General features: G+C 42.8%; 1 protein-coding gene across 2 annotated transcripts in view; it reads right to left on the minus strand.

Moving 5' to 3' along the window:
• SEMA3A (semaphorin 3A) overlaps positions 1 to 19517 on the minus strand; it is a 190362-nt gene that overhangs the window by 64777 nt on the left and 106068 nt on the right. The gene's annotated exons all lie outside the window — the stretch shown is intronic.

Below are 19517 nucleotides of genomic sequence, written 5' to 3' on the forward strand. Positions count from 1 at the left end.
TGGTATGCATTTTTGTGTTTTTGTATTGTATTATATTGCCCTGTGATTCCCGTATGATTCAGAAATTTAATCAATAATAATAAAAGAATAAATCCCAAGTTTTATGTTACTTCATCTACACTTCATTTGAGTTGGCTTGTTTTTCTACTTCTGCATGCAGAACTTTTGAGAACTAGACTGGAAAGCCAGAGAATGTAATTTTCCTCCCAGTGCCTTTAGCAGAAGTTGGCCCCTTACTTGTTAGTGCAGAATTACTCTTTTCTACAGAGGTTATTCCACATTCACGACCTCATATGCATAGCTGCACTAATCCATCCCCGTGAATTATGGGATGCAAAGTGCCGAGATAACGGAAGTAAAACAGTTGAGGGAAATGTAGGGCAATTGCCACAAAAGAGCAGTTGTCTCGAGTGTGTGGCTGTGGGAAAACACACCAAAACATAAGGTTAATTTGCACATTCTGTGGGTGATTTGGGATTGTTTAGGTTGACGTTTAAATGCCAAGGATTCATGTTTTTATTTAATTCAGTTTACCCATGTCATTAGTAGAACAGTAGGACTCACTTATTCAGACACCCCAGAAGGGCAAGCTGAGGTTTTTGTTTAGGGGGGGGAGACTCATAAAAGGGAAGGGTGTCTGGATCAAAGAATGAACTCCACAAATTTTATTAATGAAAGCGCTAATGAGAAACAGCCATTAAAAGGAGGGAAATCCAGATTAAATAAATTTGGAGAAGAGAAGCGTTTCTGATGTTTGACTCAGTCTATTGCAATATGTTTCATTTTTGTTCTGGTAGTTTAAAAAAATTACAATATGTACTATTTTCCAAACTGGCTTAAATGGCTGAAGGCTGATTTATATATTTAGTATAATCATATGGTACAGCCTTCTGGGGCTATTATTCTCCAGACTGTAGGTAATAGATTGCATTTTTTAATACTTCTTGGCATAAAAAACAGGGAGAGGACTAAGTGAAAACTTTTTTGCTCTATGCTAGTTTCCGTGTGTGTATGTGTGTGTAGATAGATGATAGATAGATGATAGAAGATAGATAGATAGATAGATAGATAGATAGATGATAGATGATAGATAGATAGATATAGATATATGGTCAATGTGGTCCCTTCTCATAATCTGAAGTGGTACAGGCCTGAAAAGACTGAATGTGTAGTTAGCTCTGACTTCTCAGGAAAGGTTCAGCTGAGTCTTTGGCTACATGCATGGTAGTAAAACACTAAAGAGGAAGTCCTGCCTCCTCTTCGCTCTGATTTGCAACAGCTCCTCCAATGGTTAGGCAAGAATCTTTCCCATCCAGATTTCCTTTTCAGAACCATGGACTGCATTTGGGGACCTTCCACATCCAAAGCATGTGATGTCTTAACCTATGGCCCAAGAGATCTCCTTTCTGTTTTGGCAAATAAATTAATAGTTGCACAAAACACACACTCCATGTTGTAAATAAACTTCAGAATCTCACTTCCTTTTTTTTTCACACTTAGATTGATCTTACTCATTTTCAGTTGGTTTATGAATCTAATCCCAAACTGTTCCCACCCCCTGAATTTAGGAGCTGGTGGTGGGGTTGAGAAGGAGAGAACAAAGGAAGTTAAACTGCCTTCCCTCACCCGCGTTTTTGGGTGGTGACGACAAAAGTTGTGGTTGGGACAGTAGTCACCAGTAGCACTCCTCCTGTCTGCATTTGGGTGTCTGCTGCCATTTTGTTTTGCCTAGAATTCCCTTAGAATGGTGTTACACGACACCATTCTAGACACAACAAAATCTTGGCTACCGACAGAATGCATTCGGGAGGATAGCTACTGACACCCTGTTCACAAAATTCACTCCATCTGCTGAAATAACTGAAACTCTCTCTCTCTCTCTCTCTCTCTCTCTCTCTCTCTCTCTCTCTCACACACACACACACACACACACACACAGAGAGAGACAGACAGACAGACAGACAGACTTTTGTGGCCTCTGAATGGGGCTATGAAATTGGGTGGGAGGAAAACATTTTCCTGCAATAGCTTTTGCTATCCTGAGATTATTATTATCTTTATTTTCAAACTCTAGGAAGTGACTGGGGATTTCAAAGGTATGTTTTCTAATCTCTAAACCTTTCAAAGTAAATTAATACAACAACATTTTATGTCAATGCCTCATGACAGTAATAGAGCACAAGTCCTGCAAGCTACTGTTAAAGCGTGTTCTCCAATAAATGAGAGCACGTGTTGCGGTGTGGGCCACCGGGCCAGGCCTCTTGTTGCCAGGCAGGTTAATAGTTGTTGCCTGGCATTGTGACTGGATAACCGGGTTGCTGGGGCAAATTGTATGTTGCAAATTGGGTGGGTGGGACCATAGTCTTTAAATATTGGTGCACTCTGGTTTCTCTTTCTCTTTGCAGAGTGCATCGGATCACCCGCCCGCCCGCCCTCTTTTCCGGTTGACCTTGCTTTGCCTGTCATGGGGTCGTCTGCCTTGGCGCAGGGGCCTAGTAGGAATTTTGCCATTTGGTGATTGGCTGTGCCATTTGGTTTTTGCCTACTACTCAGCAATTCGTCACAACTTGTAAGGTTGCGGTTAGGCATTGGTTATAATATGCTGGTGGTGGAGGGGTCAGTACAGGCTGTGCCTGCCCCTCCTATTGCTCTGAAGGGAATTCTGTTAAAGGAATCCTGGGGCTTGCCACGATTTCGTCCAATCCCTGTCATGGGACCAGGGCCGCCCAATCCCTGTCATGGGAATCCTTGTCATAGCACCTGGGCCGGCAAGCTTTCAGGGAGCTGCTGGGGTGAGCGGCGTGGGTCCGACGCTTAGCTCAAATGACCCCCAAGTTTGACTTTCCCTTCTACTGGCTACCGATCGGACCTCGGGATGTCAGTTCTGTCCCAGGCGGGGGGACAGATAGTCATAACCAATGTCTAAACAACCACTCACTGATTTTGTATTTTAATAAAGTTTTGGCCAAAATAGTGCCCCAAAAACCAAAACTAAATTACGTGTTATGTGTGAAGTTATTTGAGGGGTGGCCTGGGGACCTACACACGCAAACTCAAAACCAATATTCTTTAAGATCTTTTGCATCACCAAGGCAAGTTACTACTTGACCTCGGTTGGAAGGAACTCTGAAGAGGGTGACTAAAACAGAGTGTTCCTAAAATAATGTAATGTATAATGAAAGGTTGATTAATCCAATCTAAAACAACAATAACAGTGTGATACAGGAAGTAACAACAAACCACAGCCATGTGATAAAGGAACCTGGTCCTTCTTGCTATGTTATGTTGGTTTGATGGGGTGGAAGAACAGCTCAGCTAAGAGCAGAATACAAGGAGCATGGTCAAAACAGTTACTTTCAGTATTTCCATGGGTTTAGGAATCCCTTATGGATGTTTTGTGTGTGCGCATATTCAGTTTCGGGTGTGGCTTGCCATTTGGCATGATAGGAGAGAGCGAGCTTGAGAAGGCCCCTTTATGGCCGGCAGTTTACAGAAGGGGCCCTTGTCTCCCCTGTCGTGCGATCAATCGTGGCCCTTCATGGCCCTGAGATGCTATGGTGGCTGCTGGGCCAGTCAGGAAGGGGTTGGCAGCTCCCTAAAGGGTTGGCCCCCCTCTCCAGCATTAGGCATGCCCACCACCCCATCTGTCCCTTCACAATTTTGCAGTATGATATCAGCCACCATTTGGGACTCAGTAGACTTTCCCCTCAACTTTCTAAAGACCTTTCCAGCACCCACTGACTCTGCTCTTTTTAATTGTTTTTAATTCTGAATTTTAACCCAACCTGTGAAAGGCAAGTCATCTAGTCCAACCCCCTGCGATGCAGGAATCTCAAAGAGGCATCCGACCTCCAAGGAAGGAGAGTCCAGCACCTCTGGAGGAAGTCCATTCCACTGTCAAACAGCTCTTGCTGTCAAGAACATTCTTCCTGATGTTGAGTTGGAATCTCCTTCAATATTATTATTGCCAATATTATTATTTCATTATTATTATTATTCATCTGAACATCACAGGGCACAACATAAAAACACAAAATGTATAACAAAAGCACCAAACCAAACCAATAAACCCCCTCCCACAAATGTATTTAAAATGCCATAGATTGTTTGATCAGTCAAAGGCCTGCTTGTAGAGAAACATGTTTGCCTGACACACGTCTGTAATGAGACTAAAGTGTCATTTGGAACCAACGTGATGTCACACATCTGAGGGAAATCGTGTCCTCCAAATCATGGAGAGCCACGTGTTGCAGTGAGATCACTAAACTGCCTTCTTGTTGCTGGGGCGGGCCGGTTTGGATGTCCTTTGCACCTCATTGGTTGCCCCTTTGTTGCTGGGGTAGTTCTTCTGTCTATTGGGGTTTGATTGGCATCTAAGGGGCTATATAAGGGGCTGCGTGAGGCAAAGTACTTTCTCTTTCGCATTGTATAGCGGATCTCCCTCCCTTTAATTTAAGGTTGGTTTTTGACCTTGCTATGCCTGTCTAGGGGTCATCTGTTTTTGGAGCAGGGGCCCGGTAGGAATTTTGCCACTTGGCTGATTGGCTGGGGCCATTTGGTTTTTGCCTACCATGTAGCAAAGCACCACAACTTTGTAAGGTTGGCAGTTAGACATTGGTTCATTGTTTGGTGGAGGGGATTATGGATTGGCTGTGCCTGCTCCTCATTTTTGGTTGCTGCTGCTAGGGAATTCCGTTAAAGGAATCCAGGGGCTTGATTTGCTCTGTCTGATCCCTTCTCAGGGGTAGGGCCATGCCAGAGTTCCTGGGAGCATCTGGGGTGAACTAAGAGGCGAAAATCCGCCTCTGTGCTCCACCAGTATGTTTTCCCTTACTGACCTCTGGAAGTCCAGTTGTCAGTCCTGTTCCTGCCACTGTGCAGGTTCAGGTTCAGGTAAAGGGACCCCTGACCATTAGGTCCAGTCGTGGAAGACTCTGGGGTTGCGGTGCTCATCTCGCTTTATTGGCCGAGGGAGCCGGCGTACAGCTTCTGGGTCATGTGGCCAGCATGACTAAGCCGCTTCTGGTGAACCAGAGCAGCACACGGAAACGCCGTTTACCTTCCCACTGGAGTGGTACCTATTTATCTACTTGCACTTTGACGTGCTTTCGAACTGCTAGGTTGGCAGGAGGTAGTCTGAACCAATGCCTAAGCAACCACTCACATGGTGTAATCAATTAAGTTGTGGCCAAATTAATGCCAAAAAATCTTAAACAAATATTCTGTGTCCTGTGCGATTTATTTTGGAGGGGGTTTGGGGGTCTTCACATGCAAAACAGCAGGACAGCACCCTCATGACTCTCACTTTAAACATTAAAGAAGCACAGACTTTTTGGTTGCAGCTCAGTAGGTTTTGCATTGCTTTGCTTATTTCATACCCATGGAAGCTTTCATGAAGCTGTGGTTCCTGTTAACCGCATATATATCTTGTGTCATCATTCTGGCATGTGTGGAGAAAACACATCCAATGTTCCCTTGAGTGCATAGATATAGCTGCACAATTATTTGGATTTAAGAAACACACACACTCCCTTTCACTCTGTATCGAAGTTGTGGGGAGCGCAGCCCGACAAGAGAAACGGATGGATGGAGCCTCTGAGCTAGCAGGCAGGACATCTCAGCAACTCACTTAATCAAAGTATTTGATTAGTTTGATATACTGTTGGCTTCTTTTTAATGGACTTGTCAAATTTCTTAGCATGAAAAATCTAAGTTGCTGAGATCTTATGTATATGTTGCTGAGATCATTTAAGAGAAAAAGGATCCTCAAAACGCCAAAGGATCTCATGCTTCTTCCATCTGAGTGACCAATGTAATCCAGCAGAAACAGGGCAATCCCAAAACTGCATGAATGTCATGTTATCCTTGACTGATTAGTAAGGACTTCAAAAATGCCATATTCTCGGTATTCCAGACATAAGATACCATCAAGGATATTGAACAATTCTCGGAGGACATTGAGAATTGGAATCTCTTTGTGTAGCAACATTCAGGGTTGTCATGTATAATATATCACTTGTGCTGCTGTCTGGCTTACATATGGTGACCTCTGGAAAAATAAATGCTATGCTTTTGCAGCGAGTGTTCCTTCTAGGCAAATTATTAAGTGGACAGCATATGCAAGCAATAAGATCCACTATCCTAAAATCAATCCAACTGAGCGCTTTCCTTATTAGCCTTGTACCTTAACTTATTCTCTTCCCCCTCCCCAGTTTTCATGATGCATTTGGATGAGGAATTGTGGGCTGTAATTGCTTTAACAGAGAAGTTGCTACTTTGTTAAATAACTTATTGGTGTATATACAAAACTGCAATATCCAATTATTATTATTTTTTAGCTTTCAAGATCACCCCATTCCACTTCGTTTTTTGGATTTCCTGTGTACTGTGAGCCTATGGAGAGATGGAGAAAGTTCATGCATCACAGGAAATAACAGCAGAACCAGCACCAGCTTTTTATTAATTATTGAAATCTAGTGATTCAAGGGCTGTCTTTCTACGAGACTCTGTCTTCAGCCTTGGTTTTGTCCCGTTGAAAATAAATGCATTTCCCAGGATGCAATTTTATTCAAAGTTCTGATAAGGCAGAAAAGGACACTTGTCAACACACCCAAGAAGACGTGAGACAAGAAAGATGGGTAACAAGTTGCAGTTATTAAAATACAGCATAACAACTACAGAATCTGCCAATCAGAATAATTCAACCAAATTCACCAAAACCAATGAGGTTCGGGTGGTGAGGTGGGTTGACGGGAGCAATTCAGCTCCCAAACACCACTGTGGCTCCAATATTAGTTGGATATTTTCCAAAATCCACTCACCCACCCGGACCAAATGCCAATTAGCCAAATCCTAACCAAATACCGAGGGACGTGGGTGGCGCTGTGGGTAAAAGCCTCAGTGCCTCGGGCTTGCCGATCGAAAGGTCGGCGGTTCGAATCCCTGCGGCGGGGTGCGCTCCCGTTGCTCGGTCCCAGCGCCTGCCAACCTAGCAGTTCGAAAGCACCCCCGGGTGCAAGTAGATAAATAGGGACCGCTTACTAGCGGGAAGGTAAACGGCGTTTCCGTGTGCGGCTCTGGCTCGCCAGATGCAGCTTTGTCACGCTGGCCACGTGACCCGGAAGTGTCTGCGGACAGCGCTGGCCCCCGGCCTCTTGAGTGAGATGGGCGCACAACCCTAGAGTCTGTCAAGACTGGCCCGTACGGGCAGGGGTACCTTTACCTTTACCTTTAACCAAATACCACTCCAGTCATGCTGACAAAACCCAACAGTGTGAAGTAGGCAAAAATGATGTGACATGCACCAATTAGTGTTACCCCCCCCCCAAAGTCCTACTCAGTCCCCTCAAAGAAGGCAACTAGCAGAACTCATGCTGAAAAAGGGGTGGGAGGGTAGCTGTCTCAATGAGAAGAGCAGGGAGTGTTGGGTGAAGCAGGCTTAAATAGCCTGATCACCACTTCCCCCAACTGGGCAAATTGCCCCATGTCCTTGCCCACATTACCCCTGAGGGACTGTCCATTTCTCCTCTTCTTGCAGGGAAGGAGGGTGTAGCAAATGTGTCCCCCTCCCCAATACGGGAATTAACTGAATTCTCAAGAGGAGGGGATTTAGCAAATTTAATCCGAAGTTCAACCAAACAAAGTCAAAGTTGTTAGACTCAGAATTTGCTTTGAAGGAGCAAAAGACCAAAATGTCCTAAATGTGAACAAAAAGAAACTTAGGAGTACCGATGGAGGAGGAGTTGCTTGGGACTGCTTTCTGCAATCGACTGACTCCATCTGATACTCAACTTACCTGTGGATCACAATTCAAATACTAATTTGGTTATGAACTTCTCCAGATTTTATAATGCTATTTGGTGCAGAGATAGTGCAAATAAAAATACATGTTTTATGTATTAAAAAAAAGGATCTCTCCTTTCATAGTCACTAGACCACATTCTAATAAAGTCATGAAATCATAGTCAGTCACATATGGACTAGTCAATTAAATAATCAATTAAATTTGCATATTTTGTTTTGATTCATTTATAGAAGTATTTATATACCACCCAGTCACGTAAAATGCCATTGTGGTGAACAACATAAAATATGGCAAAAGAATATAAACAGAAGAATGACTGGCCCATCTAAGAAAGGGAATTATAAACAACTGAATAGGTCTGTTGGCCTGAAAAAGTCTTGCAGAGGGATGTCTCTGTATTCCACAACTTGGGCCTGGCATCAAAAACAATTCTTTAGACCTTAATATTTGGGAGGCATGCCTTCCTGGAATAGGAGGAGACATGTTTCTTGTAAGATGATGTAAAATACATTAAAATTATTAGTATTATTATTTTTTAAATCAAAGTTGACTCCCTAATTAATTATAGCACATCAAAGTTGTTTAGTGAATTAGTTTTAGCAGATTAATCAAGTAAATGTTACAATCCTAATATTTACAATGTCTGAAACAGAGATCCACATGTATTTTATGACCCTCCCCATTAATATATAAGGAATGTTGATAAATCCCTGCATACCAGCTAAGTTCATATGTTAGTGACGGGGATAACCATTACACCATGTGCAAAGAGCATGCTTCAAACAGCCTTACAACCTTTGATCTTCACACCTATTGTTGGTTAATTGCCAGAGGTGATAATAGGCAACAATCCATGATGATTTATTATTACATGATAACATATAGAAGTTTCGCACATTCAAGCAAGACAACATTACCACGGTATCTTGTGAATAATGTAAGACAAGAACCATGGTGATCAAAAGTGCTGCAAAATGTCAGTCCAATTAACTTAATAGCCACAAGATGTTAAAGAATCATAAATTTGAGTTTGGTCATTTCAGAGCACATTTGCAACTCCAGGGGCTGGAGGTTTGCATTTTAATATGGACAAAGCGATTTTATCAGCTGCCAGAAGAGACCTCAAGTCAGAGGAAAGTGTTCACGTGGCATATGAGTCATAATGCCTTCCTGCCTATCACAAAAACATTTGTCAAATTTGACACACCATTGTATCAAACGTCCTTTCTGCTGCTCTTGCTCTAATAGGAACAATTAATTTTGGACACAATTATGTGGCAAAATAAATTTAACAAATGTTACTATACTGCTAGTGGGCAGCGGCAAGAGGCTAATTAAAACAGGAGATCCCCCTTCCAATTGACCTTTCCAGGAGGTCTTTCATAAATAGAAATTCATTATGAAATAGATTAACAAAATTACAATCACTGACCATGAAGCTGTGCACAAGGTAGGTGCGTAAGATACAACATCAGTGTCTACAGTTTTCCTATGGTCATCATTAGTCCCATTCATGTCTACTGGGCTTTGTCTTGTCAGTGGAAGGTTAATATCACGGGGCTCTTACTAAATCAAGTCATAATAACTACACATCCTGTGTTAAGCAATGCCTTTCAGGCACAAGTCTTCATGAGACTATGAAGTAATACTCTGGAGTTACTTAGGAACATGTTCACACATGAACGTTCATCACAAATATTGAGACTGTGCACTGCCCCCCTGATCCAGCCCAGGGCCTCAATCCACGCCCCCTACTTTGGGTGACCCATCCTGGGCAATCAGGGACCGCCTGCCCTTTATCGGAAACAATCTGGAGGCAGGACTAAGGGTTTCTAAAACCCTGTTTTTAGCATGAGGTTGGAGGTGGGGAAAGGAGGAGATCCTATGTATTCTTCTTCCCTCCTCCCAGGCAAGAGCAGGCAAGTTCAATCCTGCAGGGGGATGTCCCTTTGTGAGGAGCTTCACTGTGAGCTCGGAGGCTGCTCAGGTTTATTTTCCATATCGCCCCCCACTCTGCCAACACCAAATTGTGAAATTTGTATTTACGAGACACGCTGCCAGCCCAGCTTACACCTAAATAGTATCCACTTTGGGAATGCAAAGGGTATGGATGTGAGATTTTGTCCCCCCCCCCTTGAACTAATATAAAACAGCTTTCTCCTTTTGCTTTTTTTTTTAAGAAATAAGGGGCAATAAAACCGCACGTACTAATATATGGTATTGTTGAAGAATAAAACTACCTATGAAAAGATGGATTCCATTGTGTGCCTGGAGATGTAGGTTCTAGTAGACATAATTATAACGTCTTTCCCTGACAAGTTACAATTACTCTGCAGAGTTTTAAGGAAGCCTATAAGTTCCCCCCTTCCCTATAACATACATCAAGAGTATATACACATATTCTCCCCTGAGCAACACAAATGCTTCTTATTCAAAAACAGATGTTTTCTGGCACAGGCGGTTTGCTGTGATTGAAAAAATATTCATGTTAAAGACAGTTTCCTGATTCAGAAGCCACCTGAGTTTTCTTCATGCATTATGAGTGGACCATTAGAACTGGTGATGGTTGAAACCAGGGCTTTTTTTTCTGGGGCGGGGGGCGGGGGCGGACGCAGGGGTACACATACCCTTAAGCATTTTGTGACTCTAAGTTTGGCCTCATTGAGGGGCAGTATTTCAATTTGAGTAGGAAAATGAGAGTACCCCTAAACATTTTTTTAAAAAAGAGAAAAGCACTGTTTGAAACACAGAGTTGCACACATGTATCAGAATTGATAAAACCATTCTCTCAATGCCACTCCATTCTGCAGTCCTGGGGCTCCCAGCAAGAAAGGGGAATATTCGGGATTTTGGCAAGAGATTTTGCACCTCCTAATCATGTTTGTTCCTCCAGGTGTATGGATGCAAAAATAATTAAAGGTTGGCTTCCCCAATATAAGAGCATTTTGCTGCTATTGCTGCCTTTCTACAGAAACACACCACCTGGATTTTGCGGCGGGGGGAGGTTTATGTTGGCAATTATTTTCTGTAGCCCTGCACCAGCATACAGATGCACAATAAAACAACTAACCATCCACAACTCTTACTTGGGCTGATTTTTTAATTAAAAAATTACCTTGTCAAGCGTATATTTCCCAAATTGGTATATGCCAAATTATCACAATAAAAGGAGGGAAGGAACAGGAAGACTTGGAGGGGAGAGGGGAGAAATAGTGCAGGGCCAACTGCCATTTTTTCTCCCAGAAGGCAAGAGTAGCTCTCTTTAGAAGTATTTCTATGCAGGACTAAGAGTCACATTTGGGGGAAATCTCCCATTGGAGGGATCCCTTCAGTGGCGGGATTTCCCTGCAACAGGGGAAGAAAGGATTAAATTCTCCCATTGCAAATGCCTGCAAAGATGAATTTGACAAAACGTGTAATGCTAAGTCCAGCATTGCACTTAGATGCAACCCTAAACCCATCTCCAAAAATGCAAGAATAGCCTTTTTACCTAGGTCTGTTTCCATCCTTAAGTGACACGCGTAAGCCCCTTGACTGGTAGAACACTGGAATCAAGAGAAACTAGGAAGTCCTTATGTTAGCAAAGGTGGAAATTAATTTTAGGTGGTGTGCTGGGGGAAAAGTCAAGAGCAGCCAAATTGGGTAGCTTTTTGGATTTTTAAAAAAGAGGGTAACTGAGCTATTGTTATTTTTCATGTTTCTAGCAAGCCATACTACAAGCTGATGCCTACATCAGAGGCAGATTTTGGTAATGTGGTGCCTTGAATGAGGACAAATTTTGGCACATACCCCCCCAAATTCTTATTTTCACAATAATTCCTTTTCCTACAGTTGTTTTTTTATTAATCTTTTCAGTAGGTACCCATATAAATATAGGTTCCTACATAGTTGCCTACATAGCACCTAAATGGTCTCCATTAAACACCTGCTATCTCATCCCTCTTTCTGTCTTCAAGCTGTGACCAGATGCAGAAGCCATGGCTTCAACAGCAGCCTTGACGTAATGAAGGTATTATCCTAAAATTGATTTTGGAAACATGATTCTGTTAACAAAATGCACCAGGAAGTCATGTGTCCAGCTGAGCTGTTTTCAGTAGAAACAGAATGGTGTGTTAGAATTCCTGCTCCATGATTGCAGTCATGGGATTTTTGTCTATCACATGACGGTATATGTTTTGACTCCACAGAGTGGGAAGTGACGGAGGCAGGATGTTTGTGTTACTGTGTTCTGTGAAGTGGGACTATTGTCCTTTGTCCTTTGTCTCTTTGCTGACTGATGCTAGAGAGAGGGAGGGAGCCATGTTGCAGTGCTCCATGTGTGTTTATATGTAAATAAAGTAGATTAGCCAAAATGCTGAGTTGCTGAGGTCTGTTACGCAAGCTGCGAAGACTCTGTGGATCCCTAAGTGTGCCAGTGTCTGTTGGCATCGGTTGCTGTGATGCTTATGAAGCTCCTGAATGATCAACCAGGAGGGAGGGAACATGCCAGTCGTGCATGTGTCTCGGCCAGGGTCCTACTTGAGTGTAGGCTGAACTCCTGGCATGGTGGCCATGGGGAAAAACCAGGCTCTTCCCGCCCACCAGCCCTGGTGCTGAAATCAGCTTTCAGCATGTCAAGGACACACTGTGACAGCATGCAACAACACCTCACATATGCACCTCACATGCAAGCACATGCACCTGGCTGGCTCAACAAGATTGGGAGTCAGTCCAGAGTCACCTCCTCCACTGATCACTAAGGAGAATAGCAGCACAATCCAATTTAAAGATTTAAAAAAAGATTTAATATCTTTATTGTCATTGCCCCCTCTCAGGGACAACGAAATTACTTGACTGCTCCATAAAAACACTAATTAAAACAATACAGTATAGTACAGCAAGGAAGATTAGATGACTTTCAAAGTCCAGGCTTCCCATTCAGGGCCGAGATCTCTCTGGAGAAGAAGCTGTTCTTAAGACGGCTCATTCTTGTCTTCATCGTCCTGTATCTCCGTCCCGACGGCAGGAGCTCGAAGAGACAGTGACCAGGATGCGATGGATCTTTTACTATGTCCAGTGCCTTCCTATGGCACCTTGTGGCATAAATCTGCTCTAAGGTGGAGAGTAAGGTGGAGAGCCAACAATGCTCTCTGCTGCCTTAACAACTCTGCACAACCCCATCCTGTCCTGGGTAGTACAGCTTCTGTACCACACACATAAGCCATGTGAGCACGCTCTCAATGGCACAGTGATAGAAGGCAAGCAGCAGTTTCTGCGGAATATGGTTTTTCCTTAGAATTCTCAAAAAGTACAGTCTCTGCTGCGCCTTCTTCACAAGCCCCCTTGTGTTGACACTCCAGGACAGATCCTCTTGTAATTCAGTGCCCAAAAATCTGAACGTTGTTACCCTCTCCACACAGACCCCATCAATCAAAAGTGGCTGGATATTGCTCTTCTGTCTCCTGAAGTCCACCACAAGCTCCTTTGTCTTCCTTGTATTTATGAGCAACTTGTTAGCTCTGCACCACTCTGTCAGCCGCTCCACCTCATCTCTATAATCCGTTTCACCCTCCCTTTCAGGGATGAGCCCAATCACGGTTGTGTCATCTGCAAATTTGACAACCCTATTACTAGGGTGAGCAGCAACACAATCGTACGTGTAGAGAATATAAAGGAGCGGACTGAGTACGCATCCATGTGGTGTTCCTATGTTAGTCTTAAGCATATTAGAGGTATAATTGATTATATAGCAATGTGGGGTTGGAAATATCTTAATTTTTTTGCAGGGAAAATGAATTCCCTGCAAAATAAAAGACATTACAAGCTCATCTGAAGGTGAAATCTTCAAATTATGTAGAGCACAGTATCCACAACAAAGGCACCTGGTTCTGCAAAGCATCTGGTAAATATATTCTAGGAAACAATAAAGCTTGACAATTTCAGATCCAGCCCCTCAACAAGTCTGTCAGGGCTGACTATGCATCTGTTATTTGAACTGCTGTTTCTATTTTGGATCAACCTTCACTTATTTTTGGTTTGAGGGTTTGTTTGTTTTTCTGCAGTGGTTAAACCAGCTTCAGGTAAGTTTGATAAATAAGCCATTTTCAAGAACTATTATTGTATTCTAAGTGGGTAGCAGGTTTAGTGCCCTCTGGTCATTCTAGCTAGGGGGCACCAACCTCATTATGCAGCCTGGAATCTCTTGAGAGGACCACTTGTGTGGGAAAACACACTTCTCACCCCCAAATCACTTCTGGAGAGCAGAGTAGTTCTGAAGAATAAAATATGGCCCACCTCTACCTTTGGGGGTAGCACTGAGGTCTTATAACCCATTGGTACTGTGCTGGTTGCGATTGCTGGGAGCTTGAGTTAACTGCAACATATAGAGAACCAAAGGAAGCCACAAAATACTGACCCATCCCTCCTGTAGAGAACTCTGCCTGAGAGAACTCCATTCCCAGGGCTTTCTGAGGAAACAGGACAGGAATTGACTATGAAATCAGTGTTCATCTGTGATGGAGACATGCTCTTTGATTTCAAATGCTTTAACTTCAACATTTAATTCCTTCAAAATCACTTCCATGGACACTTATGGTAGCTCAGACTAATTATTTAGATGTCGCACACTGCTGGAAAAGGCTCTGCATTGTTCCCAGCATTGGTTTCAAAATCTAGTCTTTCAAAATGATTTGAAAGCATCAACAGCTGGAACACCACGGTCTGTTTAGCAACAGGGCACTTTCATATTTTCCCCACCCAACATTTCATATCTCTCCTGTTGCAACTGTTGACACTGAGGTCTGTGGGAGGAGCAGAAAGAGTATGGAAGGCTGAGATGGAAGTTGGAAATAGAAGATAATTCTAACCAAAACATGACAAAGCACTGGATAAGGAAAAGAAAACCATCTGTCTACTCTTGCTCACCTTTGAATATTCTATTTATTCATGGATACACTGAACACAGAAAGCTGCTTTCTTGCGAGTCAGGCCAGTGGCCAGCTTGCTCTGTGTGGCCTACTTTGATCTGCATTTTACCACTACTGAACTTTCCTCTCCCCCCCCCCCGCTCATTTCTTTCTTAGCCTTTGAGCATATGCAAATTGACTTATGAAGTTCCACCCGTGTTTCCTTTCGATTGCAAGCTGCCATTAATTTAAGGTCCCTGCAATATTGTCTGGCTGTCCTCATAATGAGTTTAAAACCACTGGCAAATCATTCACTGTCTCATCTGAGGTCTCTTTGGGGAGACAGCAAAATTAATTTGCCACTTGGGAATTTTTTAGAAGCTGCTGAGCGATTTAGGAACTCCCCACGATGACACCCTCCTTTCACAAACCTCTTTGAGCTCCATATTAAACCAAAGCTATTCATACATGCTATCTAATGGGGGGGTACCATTGCTATATGACATGTAACTGCATTTGTTTTCTTTTATTCCACTTACTTCTGCTTTCCCACATTTTACCCCTTGGTTGTTTTTCTCATTTCAAAAACTGAGGATAGTTTTGACACATATGCTGAGCTGCCATTGAAATCAATGCGGTAAAAAGGGGTTGTGTCCAGTTTTAGTTGTACAGTGGTACCTCGGGTTACATACGCTTCAGGTTACAGACGCTTCAGGTTACAGACGCTTCAGGTTACAGACTCTGCTAACCCAGAAATAGTGCTTAAGGTTAAGAACTTTGCTTCAGGATGAGAACAGAAATCGTGCTCTGGCAGTGCGGCGCAGCAGGAGGCCCCATTAGCTAAAGTGGTGCTTCAGGTTAAGAACAGTTTCAGGTTAAGAACGAACCTCCGGAACGAATTAAGTACTTAACCCGAGGTACCACTGTATTCAGTGTAGACACCATGAAATTAATGGGCTATTAATTTCAATTGAAATTTCAGGACAACTTAGCTGAACACAACCCAAAGTTCACTGGGTTTTTGCAGTGAAGGCAACCCTGTGTTGGGAAATTTCTAATGACTAATCTTTTACAATTTTTTAGGTGCTGTAAGCCGCCCAGAGTGGCTGAAGAAACCCAGCCAGATGGGCAGGGTATAAATAATAATAATAATAATAATAATAATAATAATAATAATAATAAATAATAGTTTATTTCATTGTTGTTGTTGTTTTCCTTCCTGACCTTGAAGAGTGTAAGCTCCCTTGGGTCTGCTTCCAAGCCTTTGTAACAAGTACTGTACTATGTAGATTCACTGTAACACTGAAACATTAATTGCATCTCTTGCCTCTGGCATTTAACTTTCAGGGATGAAGCATTTTGTTTCTATGTCCTATGACCTGAATTCGGACTTGCCACAATGTGAAAAACATTAATGGAAGCCCTCTAATTTCCTCCTCTGCTTGTATTCCACCTACCATTTAACTATTAGGTAAAGGTAAAGGTAAAGGTACCCCTGCCCGTACGGGCCAGTCTTGACAGACTCTGGGGTTGTGCGCCCATCTCACTCAAGAGGCCGGGGGCCAGCGCTGTCCGGAGACACTTCCGGGTCACGTGGCCAGCGTGACAAAGCTGCATCTGGCGAGCCAGCGCAGCACACGGAAACGCCGTTTACCTTCCCGCCAGTAAGCGGTCCCTATTTATCTACTTGCACCCGGAGGTGCTTTCGAACTGCTAGGTTGGCAGGCGCTGGGACCGAGCAACGGGAGCGCACCCCGCCACGGGGATTCGAACCGCCGACCTTTCGATCAGCAAGCCCTAGGCGCTGAGGCTTTTACCCACAGCGCCACCCGCGTCCCTATTTAACTATTACATCACCTTTATTTAAAACAAGTTCCAAAGATTTCAACGGTCATGCTTATGCTATATGGAAATTCTTGCTTTCTTGGAGGAACTGGCAAAATTCTCAGTAGTATTCAATACAGTCAAGATTTCACCACTGAAAAATATATTACTTTGGGTTTCCTTTGAGTCGCTTCTTTCATAAGGCTCTGCTCGGACAAGAGCCCATAAATGCTTTAAATCTCCGCAGTCCTGCCTTTCTGACACGATTCAGACATCTGTTTAGAAGTATTTATTATGTCTGACACTTATGGATATATACAGAACTTACAAAAATCATATAAATGGCCTAGCTGATTGCTAAAGGTCAGTCAAATAACTTTTTTTAGATGAGGTAATATATACCAAACTATTTAAACATGCCTTTTCTTTCAGTTTTCATACCCATTGCTGCAATTTGATTTAATGATATTAAAATTCCTTTCCTTCCAGTTCCATCACACGGTCATATACAGACTTTTAAACTGGCAGAACTATAGTGATGCAAAGTGTTGAATGCAGCCTCCTAAACAGCCCCCTCCCAAAAGAAGAAAAATAAAATAAAGTAAGATTATGTCACCTACTTAATTGTTATAATATTAAAGCATCCCACTGTTTTTATTACTGTGCTGGATTCAACTAGGATTACAGGAAGAAGGTGGGCTGCATCCTGGATATAATCTCCAAAAGCAACTAGGAGTTCTGTGATCTCAACACATGCACATTTTATTAATGGAGTGTCATTTTAGTAAGTTGCTTTTGAGGTACCAAAGGTACTCCTCCCCCACCCACCCTTTCCTGCAAACCCTTCCAGAGAAATAAATAACTCTCCTAATAAAAGCTGTGAATTCCTTTTACACCCCAAACCACATATTGAATTAGCACATTCTTCTTCACTCCTTCTAATAAAGTTGGCCACTTCAATTTGTCTGTTCTGCTTTTCCCTACACGCCTTGAAGAGCACAAATTAAATGCAGTTTATATTGCGTTAACATAGACGGGCTGACTTTACAAGTATTTTCCATGTTAGCAGAGCATTCATTACTTTCCTGCTTTCTTACATATTATGAAGCATTTGCTTTACAACTCTCATGTAGCACCATTCCCACGCGAGAAATCAGGAACTGTGGATTACAAAGAACTCAAGGATGCTTCTCAAAATGGCAGCTCCATGTCAAATTCCACCTTACTCTCCACAATGGCTTCCCCCGGAACAATTCCTGTTTACCCATTCCTGTTTACTATGCATCCAGTGTGCTCCCTCTCTCGGTTTGGGAAGTAGTGTGTGCAAGACATTAGCCACAATCCATATGTATGGTGCTGGAGGAGACTCTTGAGAGTCCCATGGACTGCAAGAAGATCAAACCTATCCATTCTGAAGGAAATCAGTCCTGTGTGCTCACTGGAAGGACAGATCCTGAAGCTGAGGCTCCAATACTTTGGCCACCTCATGAGAAGAGAAGACTCCCTGGAAAAGACCCTGATTCTGGGAAAGATGGAGGGCACAAGGAGAAGGGGACAACAGAGGACGAGATGGTTGGACAGTGTTGTCGAAGCTACCAACATGAGTTTGACCAAACAGTGGGAGGCAGTGGAAGACAGGAGTGCCTGGCGTGCTCCGGTCCATAGGGTCACAAAGAATCGGACACAACTAAACGACTCAACAACAACAACAAGGAATTGTAGCTCTGGATGGGGAAACTCTCAGCACCCTTAAGAAACCACAGCTCCCAGAATTCTCTGGGGGAAGCTGTGACTATTTAAAGTGGTATTGTAGTGCTTTAAATGTAGGGTACAGATGTGCCCAATGTCTGCTTAAATTACCTCTGGTCCCCCTGCATTATAATTCAAGGTCCCCATTCTTTGGTGCACATTATAAGATCAGGAATACCAACTAGATATCATGGCAGCCATGGGGGGCAAGCAGAAGGCACACTTTTGGCAATGTGGTCATGTTTTTGTGGTGTGTAATACAACCCTTGGCAAATCCATTCAAGAAATGAAAACACGAAACCACTAGTGAATTAAAAAATTATACAAGCATTTTGTGTTTCCCTATGGGTACCTAGACTACTATGTCTGAGCAGTGGCATCTAGTCAAGCAGAAAGCTAAACTTGCAACAAGCTACTCCAGTGGGGGGTGGAGACAATAAAGGACTTATTTGCGGCAGTTGACACATGGTTTGTATTTTAAGTGCAATCACATAACCTTTTTCAAAAAAGCAGTTGCAAGCTTGCTAATAAACAATGGTTGCAGAGGGCTTTGCAAACAGTAAAATACTTCCAGGTTTCAGCGGTGGTGCCATGTTTGCAAAAGTGTGTTTTGGTGGACTTATAAAAAGGTATAGTTATTGAGTAGCAGCTTTAGAAAATAATCAATACCATTTGTCATTAAGGGACAACAACACATTTTCATTTCCTTTTTGCAAAACGTAAAGGAAACCATGCAGAACCATTCATGATTTTAACTGAAAATACCTATGGGAAAGAAAACCCCAACAGCTCTACAAAGTAAATGCTGCAGCCAGTGCTTTCAATCCTTCCATCAAGTTGGGAAACTTCTAAACACTGCATGTTTCAGGGATGGCTTAGTCTCCAAGAAGACCTTCAGTGTAGAAGAGCATCTGTTATCTCCTTTAGGAGTTATGCGACCATCTGCTTTACTTTTCTGTGTTTTGCCTCAATCAAACCACCTTAGAGGTGGTATTATTATTATTATTATTATTATTATTATTATTATTATTATTATTATTTTCTGGAGGATGCAGGGGGATGCATACTCCTAAACATTTTGTGAATCTACGTTTGGCCTCTTGAGGGGCTGTATTTCAATATGAGTAGGAAAATGAGAGTACCACTAAACATAAAGGTAAAGGGACCCCTGACCGTTAGGTCAAGTCATGGCCGACTCTGGGGTTGTGGCACTCATCTTGCTTTATTGGCTGAGGGAGCCGGCATACAGCTTCCGG

Source organism: Podarcis raffonei, chromosome 5 (genome assembly GCF_027172205.1).
Source record: "Podarcis raffonei isolate rPodRaf1 chromosome 5, rPodRaf1.pri, whole genome shotgun sequence".
Lineage (NCBI taxonomy): Eukaryota > Metazoa > Chordata > Lepidosauria > Squamata > Lacertidae > Podarcis > Podarcis raffonei.